The 15,269-nt window shown below is 50.4% G+C and overlaps 4 non-coding genes across 4 annotated transcripts; all 4 read right to left on the bottom strand.

Annotated features, from left to right (window-relative positions):
* Nucleotides 1–242: 242 nt before the first annotated feature.
* On the bottom strand, nucleotides 243–314 carry TRNAA-UGC. The gene has a single exon. It is a non-coding gene; the product is annotated as a tRNA-Ala (tRNA).
* Nucleotides 315–5,898: 5,584 nt separating this feature from the next.
* TRNAA-AGC lies at nucleotides 5,899–5,970 on the bottom strand. The gene has a single exon. It is a non-coding gene; the product is annotated as a tRNA-Ala (tRNA).
* Nucleotides 5,971–7,148: 1,178 nt separating this feature from the next.
* TRNAA-AGC lies at nucleotides 7,149–7,220 on the bottom strand. Its single transcript has one exon. It is a non-coding gene; the product is annotated as a tRNA-Ala (tRNA).
* Nucleotides 7,221–12,486: 5,266 nt separating this feature from the next.
* TRNAA-AGC lies at nucleotides 12,487–12,558 on the bottom strand. The gene has a single exon. It is a non-coding gene; the product is annotated as a tRNA-Ala (tRNA).
* Nucleotides 12,559–15,269: the final 2,711 nt, after the last annotated feature.

Genomic DNA, 15,269 nt, shown 5'->3' with positions numbered 1-15,269 from the left:
TCTAGGACTGGTTCTCCTCCTCCCTCTTCCTTTTGTCTTCTGTCTCTGTCGCCGTAGGTGATATGGAGGTTCACAGCAAAAGATGAAGGAGAATTCAAGGCATTCTGTTAGGTTATGTTTTTTCATTCCGTATGTGCAGGAATGGAGCAAGAAAAAAGTTAGGAGTACTAAATCAGTGTTTTTTGAAGAATGGCTTTGAATGATGTTAGGAAAAAGTAAGGGGGGGGGGAACCAACTAAAGCTGGAGGTGCCGGGGATCGAACCCAGGGCCTCATACATGCAAAGCATGCGCTCTACCACTGAGCTACACCCCCCTCTGAAACAGCCTTTTGCTAAGGCTTATCTGGAGATAAGGCTGTTTTCTGAGGCCCCTGCTCTCCCTGAGCATCATGGTCTCAGAGCTAAGGGACATCAGCAGCTGCTCTGGGCAGGAGACCTTCAGGAACTAGAGAAAGGGACTGATTCTTCAGAGTGTAGAGCTGGAAGTGGAAGGTTGGAAACATGTCAGATAATAACCCAAAAGTTTCCACTGTGGCTTTAAAATGTGGTTACAGTTTCCTTCCTTCTCCCATTCCTAGCAAGGAATCAATCAAGTCCCAATTTTCAGCTCTTTTGATCACCTGAGACACAAGACCATTAAAATTCAGCTTTTTCTTGCCTAGAATGTGTCATAGTAGCTGTTGTTTGCTCCATCAGAATGTAAGAGACCGGATTTGATGGAAAGAAGCTATGACCCTAGAAGGAAACCCTAGAGCGGTGCATTCAGCGTTTTGCTTAAAGGGTCGTTTCACTCTGAATCTTGGCATGCAGGCAATGTAGGAGACCCTGACAACAGACACAAGAATTACCTATTCTTCCTAACAAATAATTTTTTAAATTTCCTAAGATTTTATTCATTTATTTATTTAATTGACAGAGAGAGACAGAGAGACAGCAAGAGAGGGAACAGACGCAGGGGGGAGTGGGAGCGGGATAAGCAGGCTTCCCACGGAGTAGGGAGCCGGATGGGGGGCAGGGTAATGCCAGAAGCCTGGGATCGACTGAGCCATCCAGGCGCCCCCTAACAATTAATTTCAAAAAAGAAGTTGAAGAAAAATATGGGATATTTGTCCCTGAGTTTTGATGACTTTACTGTCCGTTCACTTTGATTTTTCTGGGTTCTAAGCTCCCTTGTGAATGTTGAGCAGAATAATTCTTACTGCAATGCTTATTTTCATTCTTTCCTGAATACCAAAACAGAAATGACTTAACATGTGCAAATTCTAGATGGGGGTGCGAGACTGAAAGGAGTGTCCTGTCAACAAGAAAACCCAGAATGTTTTCAGAACCTTTTCAAAGCTCAGTGATGCTCAAGAGTGTCCCTGATTCCAGCAGTTTCGTAACAGTGGACTCAAGATATAAGCCCAGATCTTCTGACTGCAGAATTGTCCTCGCATGTACGACAGCCACATGCATCCGCACACCGCATACCTCCAACGACACACAGTTCCGGGGCTCCTTTTCTGGTTTTCAGCACTCCCCCCCACCTTGTTGTGATTAAAAACCACACACACACACACACACACACACACACACCATCAAAACAGAAATGAATCGTAGGTGGAACCGCATGTAGCATATTGAAATTTCTTAGATTTTAAAACTTAAAATGAAGTTACTCACTGTGTCAATTCACATCTCACGGAAAAGCTCGGTGAACAGAGAGACCAAGCGGGAGGGACGACACGGCCGGATGGGCCTTGCAGAGAGCGGTGGAAGCTGTCGGTACAGACCCGCGGTTGGAACTGGGGCGCAACCATGAAGGGGGGACCCCGACGCCAAAGCAAAATCGGGTGCCGAGACCCGGGACCGAACCCGGCACCCGCGGACCTTCAGTCCAGCGCGCTCCCCGCCGCGCTCCCTCGGCTGCGGCCGGCGCGTCCTCCCGGCGCTCCCCGGTGCGGTCCGCTCCGCACCTGCAGGCTCCGGCCCCGCCGCCCGACCCTGTTCGGTCCCCGCCCGCCGCCTCCTCGGCCGAAGCCACGCGCGGGAAGAGGCCGCGGACGAGCAGCGCAGGCGGCGGGCGGGGAGACGCGGCCGGTCCGGAAGGTGCTTTCCGCGGGGCCGCCCTGGGCCGCCGCACCCCCCAGCCCGCTCCGGCGCGGACTCGGCGCGGAACGACCCGCGGGTCTCCCGTGGCTCTGCGGGATGGCGCTGCCGGGAGCGGAGGACGCGCGGGACCCGGGGCGCGGGGACGGGCTCCTTGCCCGGGGCTGAGGACGTCGGCCGGGCCTCCCGCCTCCACCCCTGCGCTCCTCGGGTCTGGCCCGCGCGGGGCCCCAGGCGCAGAGGCGCGGGCGTCGGGGACACCCCCAGGACGGCGCGGAGCAGAGAGTGCGCGGACGCGGGGGGGGGGGGCGTGCGGGGACTCGGGGTGTGGGGACCCCGCCGAGGAGAGGACGCACCGGCGCGAGCCGCACGGTCCCCACAGACAGCATCACCACCCAGGCGCCCTATAAATAAATCTTTAAAAGCGGGGGCGGGGGGGGGCGCCTGGGTGGGTCAGTGGGTTAAGCCTCTGCCTTCAGCTCAGGTCATGATCTCAGGGTCCTGGTTCGGAGCCCCACATCAGGCTCCAAGCTCAGTATGGAGCCTGCTTGTCTCTCTCTCCTCCCTACTTGTGCTCCCTCTTGCTGTCTCCCTCTCTCAAATAAATAAATCTTCTAAAAAAGAAAGGCCAGTAAGCCACACTCTGAGAAGATATTTCAACACTCTAAATTACAGCAGACTCTTATTTGGGATATGTGAAGAGCTACAAAACTCCAAGAAAAGATTAAAATCTCAAACAGAGCAAATGAACACATGTATCAGGAAAGGGCACAGCCCAGACAACCACTAAGCGGTGTAAAATGTGCTCAACATCCTTTGCTAAGAGGGAAATTTGGGTTTAAAATCACTGCCTTGTACTTCTCACCAGCATCACCGGCAACTGAGGACAGACAGGGTGACATCCTGCTGGGGGTGCGGCGACGGGGACTCTTATGCACTGCTGACAGACTGCGAACGCACCAGTGCTGGGAGATCATTTGGAAACGTTTAAGATTTTTATTTCCGAGTGATCTCTCCACCCGATGTGGGGCTCAAACCACAACTGCAAGACCGAGAGCTGCAGGCTCCATCGTGTGAGCCTGCCAGCCGCCCCTACAAATATTGACAGGAACTAAACAGACCTATAACCTCTGGCCTTGAGCCTCCACACTTATACCTGAGAGAAATGCAGGAGTGTTTCCCTTGTGAAGGGGAGTAGGGCGCACCACCCCAAAGTGATGAGGGAAGAGAAGGCTGGCTGAGGACGAAGCAAAAGCTGTCACCTTACACCCTCCCCCCCCTCGGTGACATGTGTGACATTCCACCAGGAAACTCCCAACTATCTTCATGTTAGTGCCTCATTAGAGGGAAAAACAGCCTTGACTGGACAATAACCAGACCTCCAGTATCTTGACAGTCTTCTTTACCGTGACAGCCCTTCTGAACACCCCCTTTGTCCTCACCTACCCAACTCCTGTGAATATATTAGCCACTACTCAGGATATCAGGGCAGCAGCTCTCTCTGCACACGGGTCCTGTCCCTGTGCTTTAATAAACCACCATTTTGCACCAAAGATGTCTCAAGAATTCTTTCTTGGTCATCAGCTCTGGACCTCACCCCACCAAACCTCACCTATGTTCTAGAACTTCATCAAAAGTATGCCACTTTGGGGTACTGATCATTTTGTATTAAAGGTATCTGAGCAACAGCTAGTGCAAGGACACTCTGATTCTCTTTGGTGTAAGTCTCTGACATGAAGGCTACCCTTCCTGGTGGGAGGCATCCTCAGCACAGAGCCAAGGGACGCGACAGAGAAAGGCATATAAATAAGCCTTGTTACTTCTTCCCCATTTACTGCCCCAAGCCCAAACCCCTTTGTCTTGTAAATTCTTCACAAATGTATGGTTTCATTGTCTAAAACTCAAGTGAGTACATGTTGTCTGAGTCTCTATTTCAAAGCACAAGAAGAACTACTCTATGATGGTAGATGTCAGAAAGTGATCCAGGTTGTGACGAGGCCCAAGGAAGCTCCTGGGAGCTGAATCTTGGATCTTTGCCTGGGGTGTTGGTTACCTGGTGCAGGAATCTGTCCCTCGTTAGTTAAGGCTTAAGCATTTTACTTTAAGCCTCAGTTTAAATAACAAGAAAAGAAGCCCGGAAAGAAGGAAGTCCTTGAAACACCCCCGCCCCCAGCACTGCCTCTTCATTACTGCATTTCAAACTGTGGTCTCCACACTGGTGCCTGAAAACCGGTTTTGTCCATCTGTGAGCCCTGGAAACTCTTACAATCCGCCAGTGCAGGGACTCTGGACTCCTCTGGTTAAATAAGGTAGAAACAGTTTCAGGGGTTTTCAGAATTTCAGGAACGGTTTTCTCTGGATGCAGGAAATGGCAACCAGGAGTGACCCCCTTCGGGTGAATTTTAAGGAAACCCTGAGTTTTAAGGAAACCCTGAGTTTCTCTGGACAGGTTCTCAAATCCCTGTGTCTAGTCAAGGCTTTTTGGCCTTTAGCCCAAATTTGGTAGGAGGGTAAATTTGGATGTGAGGTTTGGGATGATCTTCTCCAAAACTATTTTCATTCTTTTCCAGATTCTTCCTCCCCAGAGCAGGAAACAACGTTCATCTACTGAGGGTCCATCCCCAGCCAGGCCAAGCCTCTGCTGTGCAGGGCAGAGCTGAACTGGGAGCCTAGGGAAGGAGGGAAACTAGAAAGCGAGGTTGCTTTTCTGCTGTCTGGATGCTTAGTACCTTGACTGCTTCTTTGGTGACTGAAATAAGACTCGACTGGTCAAAGCAAGGCGGTGTTAAGATGCTTGCCCCCCAGACTAATCGTGGACACCTGCCGTCGGTGTCCACCAGTGTCCACTGAAATGGTGGTCACCACTTAGCCCAGAAGCACCTGTACAACACCCAGAAAGGACATTTCTCTCCACCAGATTTCAGCGGAGGTGACGGCTGTCTTATCTTCACTTGTCATATCCGGCAGTGTGGCCCCAGAGCTGAGGGTCTCTGATGGAAAAGGCCAGCAGGTCATCATCCACCAGCCGCAGTGAGATCTGGTGAAGTAGTTCAGGGAAAGCTTCGGAGCCTCTGCAGGCTGGCTTAGAAAGAGACAGAAGAATCATAATGCCATGAGCGAATGTGAACGCGTACCCCGGATGCAGAATCTGATGGCGCGTCCATGAGGCCACACAGGCCCACATTCCCAGATGCTTTCGGATTCGGCACAACAGGACACTGAACTGCTCGCTACTGTTGGAGGCAGTGAGGCTCTCATGGGAGGCCCGGAGCCCAGCAAGGAGGAGGCCATGGCAGCTGTGGGGAAGGTCAGAGGCCCGTCCTGGCAGCGTCCGCCAGAAGCCGGATCCCACCAGGCAGGCCCAAGATGGCGGTGCCACGACCGGAAACCCATGAGCTGGTGAGGAGGAAACCCCCCAAATCCTGCTTGCAAGAAATGTCCACCCTACGTAATGAGTTTCCCCTACCCCACTGCAAGGCAGAACCCAAACCCCAGGGCACCCAGCCTTGTCTCCCGTTAGCTGCTGCTCTCTCATCGTGAGACGGTCCTTTCCCTCTGGTCTTCCTGCTTGCGCTCATGACCGTGCTGTTTCTGTCCTTGAATTCTCTGCATGCTCATGACCGAGAGCGCTTGCACAGACTTGGCGAATAGCAGAATGAACAAAGAATTTCAGGGGACGAGCAAAACTACCTCTTGTGCCCCAGAGAGGCCAAGAAAGGACAGCAGCAGCCGGGACAAGGCAAGGTGGACAAGAGCCATTTGGGGCAGCAGGAGATGTTAAAAGAGCAGGTAGAGAAGGGAAACCAAAACTGGAGGTGCTGGGGATCGAACCCAGGGCCTCATGCATGCTAAGCATGCGCTCTACCACTGAGCTACACCCCCCATGTCTGCTGGGCCATGGAGGCCCTTGGACCACCCTCTTCTGGCTACAGTTGTCTTGGTCTCAGGACTAAGTCATCCAAGCAGAACCACTAGACGTTTGGTTCCATTATTTTTAAACTTCACTTCATCCTTTCTGCAGCTCGGCTACTGCAGGAGAAAGGACCTCAGTGGCAGAAAAAGGCAGCTTCCTCGTTCGCAGTCAGCTCAGGGCCAGCCTGCCTCAGAGACGGCTTCTTGACCCATGTCCCACGCACTGCCCGGAGCGCATGTCAGCCCACGGCCGCGTGCATCTCGGGACAACATCCTCTCGCAGCTTTTCTGAGTATTACCTTCAGCATTCTTTTAACTCTTGGATACATTAATGTTTTACATGATAAAAAAAATTAAACTGACCCAAGTGTGTGTGTGTGTACAAATACTCGAAAACTGAACACAAACAGAAACAAACCGAACGGAACATAACCACACTGAAAGAAAGAACGGATCCAAGTAAACGTTTCACACAGTGCTTGTCTTAATGGTGAGGACGGGGGAAAGGCAAACACCTTGACCCTACATAGTGGGGTTTTGTTTTGTTTTGTTTTGTTTGTAGTGTTTAAGGGTGTGGCAATTCTGATCTTTTGTGTGACTGTTTTCATTTGTGTGTATCTGAATATATTTTTGTGTGATTGGAAAAATGAATACATATTTGGTGTTGGAAATCGAGGCCCTCTCTGTTAGAGAAGGAAGGAAGAAGGAATAGGCTGGTTGGCTCAGGTTGGGAATTAGAGGCGTCAGTGTGGAATCATACATATATAAAGCTGCCACCTGCCCCCAGATTTGTCCTCTAACAGGGCCTAGAAGAAATTATACCAATGCTACCCAATATCTTGACTTTTAAATACCAGCCCCCCCCTAAAAGGAACCAGAGATACTTTTAGAAATCACTGACTCTAGGACTGGACCTGACATCACTGCTGTGTCTGTGGCCTGCTGACGGTGGCCCACATGCTCGTGACTGAGAGCGCTCGCACAGACTTGGCGAATAGCAGAATGAACAACGAACTTCAGGGAACGAGCAAAACTACTTCTTGTGCCCCAGAGAGTTCAAGAAAGGACAGCAGCAGCCAGGACAAGTCAAGGTGGACAAGAGCCACTTCATTTGGGGCAGCAGGAGAGGTGAGAAGAGAAACCAAAACTGGAGGTGCTGGGGATCGAACCCAGGGCCTCATGCATGCTAAGCATGCGCTCTACCACTGAGCTACACCCCCCACTTCTGCTGGGACCTGGAGGATCTTGGACCACCCTCTCTTGACTACAGTTGTCTGGAGTTTCCCTGGGGATGAACAAGATGGACCTCAGGCATCTTTCTGTGCTAGAATGTCGGTGCTTAAAAATGATGCAGACAGTTCAGAAGGACCCAGAAGCCAACCTGAAGGGCCTCTCACTGGTCAAACTGGACATGCTTTCAGCATGAATAATGACATGTGATTATAACCCCTGGATACTTAAATAAATAAATATGGAGAAAGGGAAAACTTTCCTTGTGGCAGCATGTGTAATAATAGAAGTAAAAATAAGTTAGAAGGGACGCCTGGGTGGCTCAGTTGGTTGGGCAGCTGCCTTCAGCTCAGGTCATGATCCCAGCGTCCTGGGATCGAGTCCCACATCGGGCTCCTTGCTCTGCGGGGAGCCTGCTTCTCCCTCTGCCTCTGCCTACCACTCTGTCTGCCTGTGCTCTCTCTCTCTCTCTCTAACAAATAAATAAATAAAATCTTAAAAAAAATAAGTTAGAAAATCACCCCTTGGCTGTCATCAGAACAATGATAGATTCAGGCAAAATTGATAAATCAGTGCTAAAAACACAGGTAAGATTTTGATGAGGATCAGGATTTTATACAGTCTCAGAATATTTCCTTATAGGTTACTTATTAATTACAAGGAGGAATGATCATTTTAAGGGAAGAAACCTGGTGAACACAACCTTAACCAAGTGATCAAAGCAAACATTACTAATAATGGGGAAAACTGACATCCCATGCCTTCTGGTGTAATAGAGGGAAACACCATTTCTGTGATATTCCTCCCAAATATTCACAACCTCAGTCTAATCACAACGTAAATGGAAGAACATTCTACAAAATCATAGACATGCACTGCTCAGAAACGTCGATCTCATGAAAAAATAAGAAGCTTGAGGAGCGCCTGGGTGGCTCAGTGGGTTGAGCCTCTGCCCTCAGCTCAGGTCATGATCTCCGAGTCTGGGGTCCTGGGATCAAGCTCCTCATCGAGCTCTGTGCTCAGTGGGGAGCCTGCTTCCTTCTCTCTCTCTGCAGGCCTCTCTGCCTACTTGTGATCTCTCTCTGTCAAATAAATAAATAAAATCTAAAACAAACAAACAAACTAGAAGCTTGAGAAACCATTCTAGATTAAAAAAGACTAAAGAGTAACTAAATTCATACGTGGTGCTGGAATGGACCCTAGTTTGGGATAGAAATTTCTATAAAGGATTTTGTTAGTAAAATTCAAGTTACTGTAGACTGTATACTAGATAATATTATTTTACCAGTGTTAAATTTTCTGAATTTGAAATCTGTGCTGTGGTAAGGAAATGTCCTTGCTCTTAAGAAATATGCTGCCATGTATAATAAAAAGATAATGGTGGAAATTTGCAATAAAAAGATTGTGGACAAAAAGACATAATGTCCGGAAATGGTTCTCAAATAGTATAGAAAAATAATGATGTCTCCAGGTAGGTAGGTATGTAGGTAGATGATACATTGATTTGTTGGTTGAGGAAGAGGGGTGACCTTTGTCCTGACCTTGGGACAGTATGTGCTTCTCAGGTGGTTCCCACCCTATTTAAAATATTGCTAAGCAGAGATAAAGATGCAGTCTTGCCAATTTATATTAGTAGAATTTAGCAGGTGTGTTGCTCTGTTTCCCTTTCACACAAAGGACATCGGAAAGAGACTGAATTTCTTTCTCAGAGCTGGGAAGCAGAGAGGAGCTCCCATGGTTGGGGAAGAAACAGCGATGATGGGAGCTGGTGCACTCTTCCTCTCTATGCTCCATGATGATGATGGGGGCAGGTAGCTTTGGACTGAAACCCTAACAGCCCTTGAGTGAGGTCTTCAGTGCACTAGTAATTTGGAGGAGCGCCTGGAAAACGCAGAGCTGAAGTACGGACAAGGAGTGGTAGAGGGAGTGACCGCTCTCTCCCTGCAGTGGGATGTCTTAGACACCTATGAACTCTTTGTCTTCTTGTCTGGACAGCTAATAACTGCCATTGTGACACATACCAAAAGTTTTTTTTTCCTTTTTTGCCATTTCTTCACAGTAGCATGTTTGATGTTAACGGACATTTCTGGGTATACTTTTCAGAAAACGTATGATAAAAGAAGGGAGCGATGAAAGGAAACTGTAGAGCACAAATTAGCCATTTGCACATGCGACTATCTGGGCGATTTAAGGCAGTTTTGTGTTTGTTTTAATGTTTGGCAGAGTCAGGCCTCAACAGCTGTCATTTTGTGGCAGCACCCCCCCCCCAATCACCTAGTGTCCTCTGCTGTTGTTGGCCCAATGTTTTGGTGATGGAGAAGGAGATGAGTAGAAAAGCCAGACAGAAGATTTGATTCTTCCTCCCAAAAACTTCACGGGAAAGAAAGGAAACTACAGACCTCTTCTTTTTCTTCTTCCCTTCTCCGTTTTTCCTTCTCTCAATTGTAGTGGAAAATAGAGGCCGACATGACAGGTTTTTGGTATGGTGCCCACTTGCTGTTTCGAGTTTAGGGGTTCCTAGGCTGAATAAAGGCTCCCAAGATAGCAGGTGTCAGGCCCTGGCCCCTGTGTCCCTTACACGGAAGGAATGTCCTTGCAGGTGTGATTACAGTTGGGGTCTTGAAGTGGGGCCCTCGCTTTGGATAGTGAGGTGGGTCCACTGTTAGCGCAGGCGTCCTTACAAGAGAGATGCAGAGGGAGGTCTCCCACGCGTCGGGGAGGGGACAGTGTGACCCTGAGGCCGAGGCAGGCGGGGGCACCCGGCCGCTGGGGGTTAATGCGCTGCATCTGCCGCAGGAAACCAAGAGACCGCGTGAACTCTAGTCTGCCGCCGCCCTGAGTGGCTCTGACGCTCGTGGGGTCTAAACAGGGTAGAGTCAAAACGATCGTCTTGGGTCAAGCGGGTGCTTTTCCGGTGAGCAGGCAACGAGTGAGTAAGGGAAGCAAGAAAGGAGGGTGGCGCCCTCGGTATCCTTTAAGGACGAGGCGCCAGCGGCTGCAGGTGCCTGGGTTGAGCCCAGGCCCCATACCTGCGAAGCACGTGCTCTCCCACTGAGCTACAGCTCGCTGCGGGCTGGGACGGCCTCCCTGCATTCGGGCGCCGCCCCCCACCCCCGTCCCCAGGGCTTGTGCTCTTCTCTGCGGCAGGTGGATGGAGTGACTCCTTCCGTACCAAGAGCCCCGGGGGCTGTGAGGGGAGACTGATCCTTCAGCAAACGAAGCCTGAAAGGGGGCACACAATATTGAAAACATTCGTGGGAAAACTGGCCGGCCTTTCCGGGGGATGGCTCTTGTTGCTTTTGCTGTTGGCTCCAGAGGAACGTTAAGGGCAAGATTCTGATGGGAACGCCCCAGGGAAGCAGTTGGGTCAGCGACTCCGGACCGGAGGCTCCTCCGAGCTCTCACAGCCTGGAGCAGCTGCGGAGGGTGGGGGGATCTTCCAGGACGATCGCGCCTGTGGCGAGAACCAACGACAGATTCAAGGATGGAAAGAAGCGTGCAATTCTGAAAGTAAGTTAGTGGGTAGCTAGACATGGGATGCGGAGAGCTGCCTCCCCACCGGTCTCCAGAGCCAGAAAGAGAGGGAGACTGGAGAAAGAGATCCCGCGGTTCTCCCAAGCAGAAAAGAGAGGTTTGTTCTCATCACTGTTGCGGGGGATGGAGAGGGGATGGAGAGGAGGAGATGGGTGTGGTTTGGGGCATGTCGCATTCAACATATCCATCTATAGGGTCCGCCCCAGATGCAGCACAGTGAACCCCACCCAATGCCATGACCGGAGTGCTTGGGCGTGGGTGTGACGGTGAGGCACAGGTGTCCTAGAGAGTGAGAACTGCAAGTGTCCAGGAACTCATTTATTGATGGCTTGGATTGATGGTGGAAACCGAAGCAAAAGAACTCTTCTTCCCAGACCAGTCTCGGCCCCTAGGACTCACACTGGTTAGCACCATGGCCTAGAAACTTCCGTGGAACACCCAAGACTCATTTCCCGGTACCGGTCTCCTAGTAGGTGTTCTCTCTTCTTCATTCATCTTATGTCTTTGCTATATTAGTAAGTACATCATTGAGTGTCTTACAATTCAGAGGACCTTATGCACTTGGCAGAGTTTCTCTCTTGGTCGGCTCAGTGGCTGGTGGCATAGATAGGAGGAAACAGACGTGCCAGTTCTCTCTGGAATTCAGTGCTAGAGCAATGGTGTCCACAGAGCTCTGCGAGTTCTTGCATGTGGTTGTGTGTGTGTCTGTGAGTGTGTGAGTGTAAGTGTTGGGAGGATGGGGGAATATTATCTAGGCTGTTGGGTGTGTGAAAACACAACTGTGAAAGTTGCCCGTGTCATCGAGTAATTAAACCCTAAATTGCTCCTGCAGAAACCTAGATACCAGTTAGATTACTAGAAGCTCCTCACAAAAAGGTTCATATCGGAAGTTAGTACAGTCTTGATTGCAAAACTTGCACGTTTTTATTAAAAATAAAAAGAAACTTCACATCAAATTCAATTATGTGTGTTGATTCGGAAAATATTAATAAATACTATATTACCATGGGAGAGAACGTTCTGGTCAATTATTAGGACACAGAAATGGCCCAACAATAGAAGGACATTTTTGCAATTATTTTCCTACATTTCCAATCGGAAATGGGAAAAAGTGAAAATACAGACACATCAGATACAGCGTCCTGAGCCGTCCCAGCACCCAGCACCCAAACCAGTGCTTCTCACAGGCTCAAGGCGAAGGAACCGCTCAGGCCCCAGGTTCTCGATCGGAGGGTCTGGGTGGGGCTGGCGCCCGCGTCTGCAGCGGACTCTCAGGGCTGCCCACCCAGTGCACCGGCCACGGCGAGAGCGCGCCTCTGCGCGGGGAACACTACCTCTGCGCGCCCTACGCCCTCAGCAAAGCGCGTTCTCGGGTGGGAGCGGGGACGAGCCGGGCCGGAAGCAGTCCGGGAGCCTGAGCAGAGGCCCCCGGCGGCCGCCAGCCGAACGACCGCGGCGGGAAAGCCCGGGACTAGAAACAGGGTCCGGGAGCGCGTCGTTCGCGGCTCCAGCCGCCGGTCCTCGCCTTCCCTCGCTGCTCCACTAATGATCGTGCAAAATGCGGCCGACGCGACAGCCCCCGCGCGTCCTCCAGGCCACCTTTCCCCGCGCGCCCGCGCAGCCCCTCGGCATGGCCCAGCCCGAGGCTCGCAGACGCCGCAGCTCCGAGACCGACCGCGGAGAGGAGGGAGCGAAAGCCGCGAGGAAGAGCGGGAGCAAAAGTGGAGGTGCCGGGGATTGAACCCGGGGCCTCGTGCATGCTAAGCACGCGCTCTACCACTGAGCTACACCCCCGCGAGGGAGCCGCTGCGCCCAGAGTCTAGTAAAGGGGAGCGCGGGCACTTCGGGAGGGTCCCACCCCGGGCTGCCCCCGGCCTCCAGCCCCCACTTCTTCCCGCGCTGTCTGAAATCTCCGGTGCAGCAGCGCGTCCCTGTCGCCGACAGAAGAGAAACCACGTCCCAGAGCGGCGACCCGGGGGTGTCCGGATCTGTCCGCTCCGGGGGCGCCTCTCCCCTCCCCCCCCGCCCCCCAACCTCCCCCCAAGCCGGGTTTCTCTCGGGCCTCCCTGCTCTCCTTTCCCGCTTTCCCGGCTGCCGGAAGGCCACAGGGCACCGTGCGGGGACACGGACAGAATGCGCGCGCTCCGCCGAGCCCCGGAGCAGAGGCGCGCGAGGACAGGCGCGGACCCCGCCCCGGGGCCAGGTTCCCACACCTGTCACCCACACCTGCGTGGGACTGCGGGGCACTCGCGCGCCGCGCCCTCCCCGCAGCCCCAGCCCGCTGCAGCAGGCACGGGACAAGCCGCCCACCTAGGCAAAAGACAGAATAACCTAATGTGGTTCCCCAGGGCTTGGCCAGTGAGAGCCAGTGAGGAATACATGAACCAAATACCCAGCTAAGACCTTAGAAAATGAACAACAAAATTAACCAGAGGAACCAAAATAAGCTAAAAGAACGAAGGGCTGCTAGAGACAAACGCAGAAAAGAATGAGTTTTAAGAAGTGGAACTAGTAAAAAAAAAAAAAAAAAAAAAAACTAGACATCTGAAAAGGCAGCAAAATAGACAAACCTCTAGCTAACCTAATTAGGGGGGGAAATAGTGCAAATACATAAAATTGAACTGACTGGAGAAAGTAACCATTAAAAGAGCTTTTAAAAAATCGTAAGAAACATCATAGCACAACTCAAATGATTTGAAAACTTAGAGGAAGCGGATTTTGTAAATTCAGTTTATCCAAATTAATCCTTGTAGAGACAGAAGTAACGGACCATTGCTTTAGAAAAAGAGAAAATAGCTGAATAGGCATGTCCCCGACAATGGGTACCAGGCGAAAATACTTTCACAAGCAAATTCTACCAAATTAAAATATCAGAAAATCATGATGCTACTTAGATTATTCAAGGCAGAGAAAAAGAAGAAAAACTTCCTATTCATCACATAAAGTGAGTATAACACTGATCACAAACTTTTTCAGTTTGCACCAAAAATTAAAACTACAGGCCTATTTCACATAATCCGGGACGTCCAACTGGGGTTTATTCCAGAAATGCAGAGATTGCTTGTTATTAAGAAAGACATCACTAAAGATTCTCTTCTCCACCGAGCTACTCAGGGTCCCCTGCTCTCCTTTCCAAGAGGGCCCCAACTTCTGGACTTCCATTTCATCTCTGCATCTTTCAGTTTTAGCAAAAATCCTTAATTGGGTTGGATTAGTTCGGTTCGACTCCCCCATCCTCCATATCTGATCACCCTGGATATCTAACAGGGCTCCTCATCCTCTGCCCCCACCCCCAGATGATGTAGGATCACCTTGGCCGGCTTCCACATAGCCAGAACCCACCCTTCTGCCTGATGCTCCTTTTTTTTTTTTTTTTTAAAGATTTTATTTATTTATTTGACAAAGAGAGATCACAAGTAGATGGAGAGGCAGGCAGAGAGAGAGAGAGAGAGGGAAGCAGGCTCCCCGCCAAGCAGAGAGCCCGATGCGGGACTCGATCCCAGGACCCTGAGATCATGACCTGAGCCGAAGGCAGCGGCTTAACTCACTGAGCCACCCAGGTGCCTCTGATGCTCCTTCTTAATAATTATCTATCCACCAATGGATCCCCACCCCACTCTTGGCTATAAATTCCCACTTGTCAAATACTATATTTGGAATTGGTCCCAATTATATACTGAAGTCCCTTTCCTGAATGAAATCTGTTTTTCCTGCTTTAGCTCCTATCCTGCTCTGGCTTATCTTTAACAACATGAATATAGACCATTAACTACCATGTTGATAGAGTAAAGGAGAAAAAACATACATGGCCATCTCTATTCTAAAAACCGTTTAACAAAAAACAACATATATTTGCTATTGTCGTGGGTTGAATAGTGTCCTCCAAAAATTCACATCCACTTGGCTTCATTTATGTGACCTTATTTAGAGGTCCGTATTTAGAAATATATGACCTTATTAAGAAATAGGGTCTTTGTAACCTTGTTTAGAAATAGAGTGACCTTATTTGCGATCTTATTTAGAAATAGAGTCTTTGTAAATGTGGTTAGTTAGGAGGAGATCGTATTGAAATGTGGTGAGCCCTAAATCCACTGACTGATGTGCTTATAAGACGAGGAAAACATGCAGACACAGACACGCAGCGGGAAGGAGGCCATACCAGGATGGACAGAGACGGGAAGTGGGGGGGGGGGCAGAAGTCTCCAGAAACTGAGATGAGGCAAAGAAGCAGTCTTCCCTAGAGACTCAGAGCGCGCAGAACCCTGCTGACACCGTGATTTTGGACTCTGGCCTAGAGAACTCTGAGAGAATAAATTCGTAATGTTTTAAGCCCCCCAGTTTGTGGTAATTTGTGACAGTAACCCTAACAAACTAACCCAAATATGCTAAAAGTACTCAAAAAAGAATTGACGGACACTTCTCAACAGGACGTTTTTGTCCAGTTCTTGTTGGTGTCATAATCCTCACGTGCCCTAACACGCGCCTCACACTCCACTTCGCATCGA

The sequence above is a fragment of the Enhydra lutris genome, unplaced genomic scaffold (assembly GCF_002288905.1).
Source record: "Enhydra lutris kenyoni isolate GAN:26980312 unplaced genomic scaffold, ASM228890v2 scaffoldscaffold93, whole genome shotgun sequence".
Classification (NCBI taxonomy): domain Eukaryota; kingdom Metazoa; phylum Chordata; class Mammalia; order Carnivora; family Mustelidae; genus Enhydra; species Enhydra lutris.
This window is presented reverse-complemented; position numbering and strand designations above follow the sequence as displayed.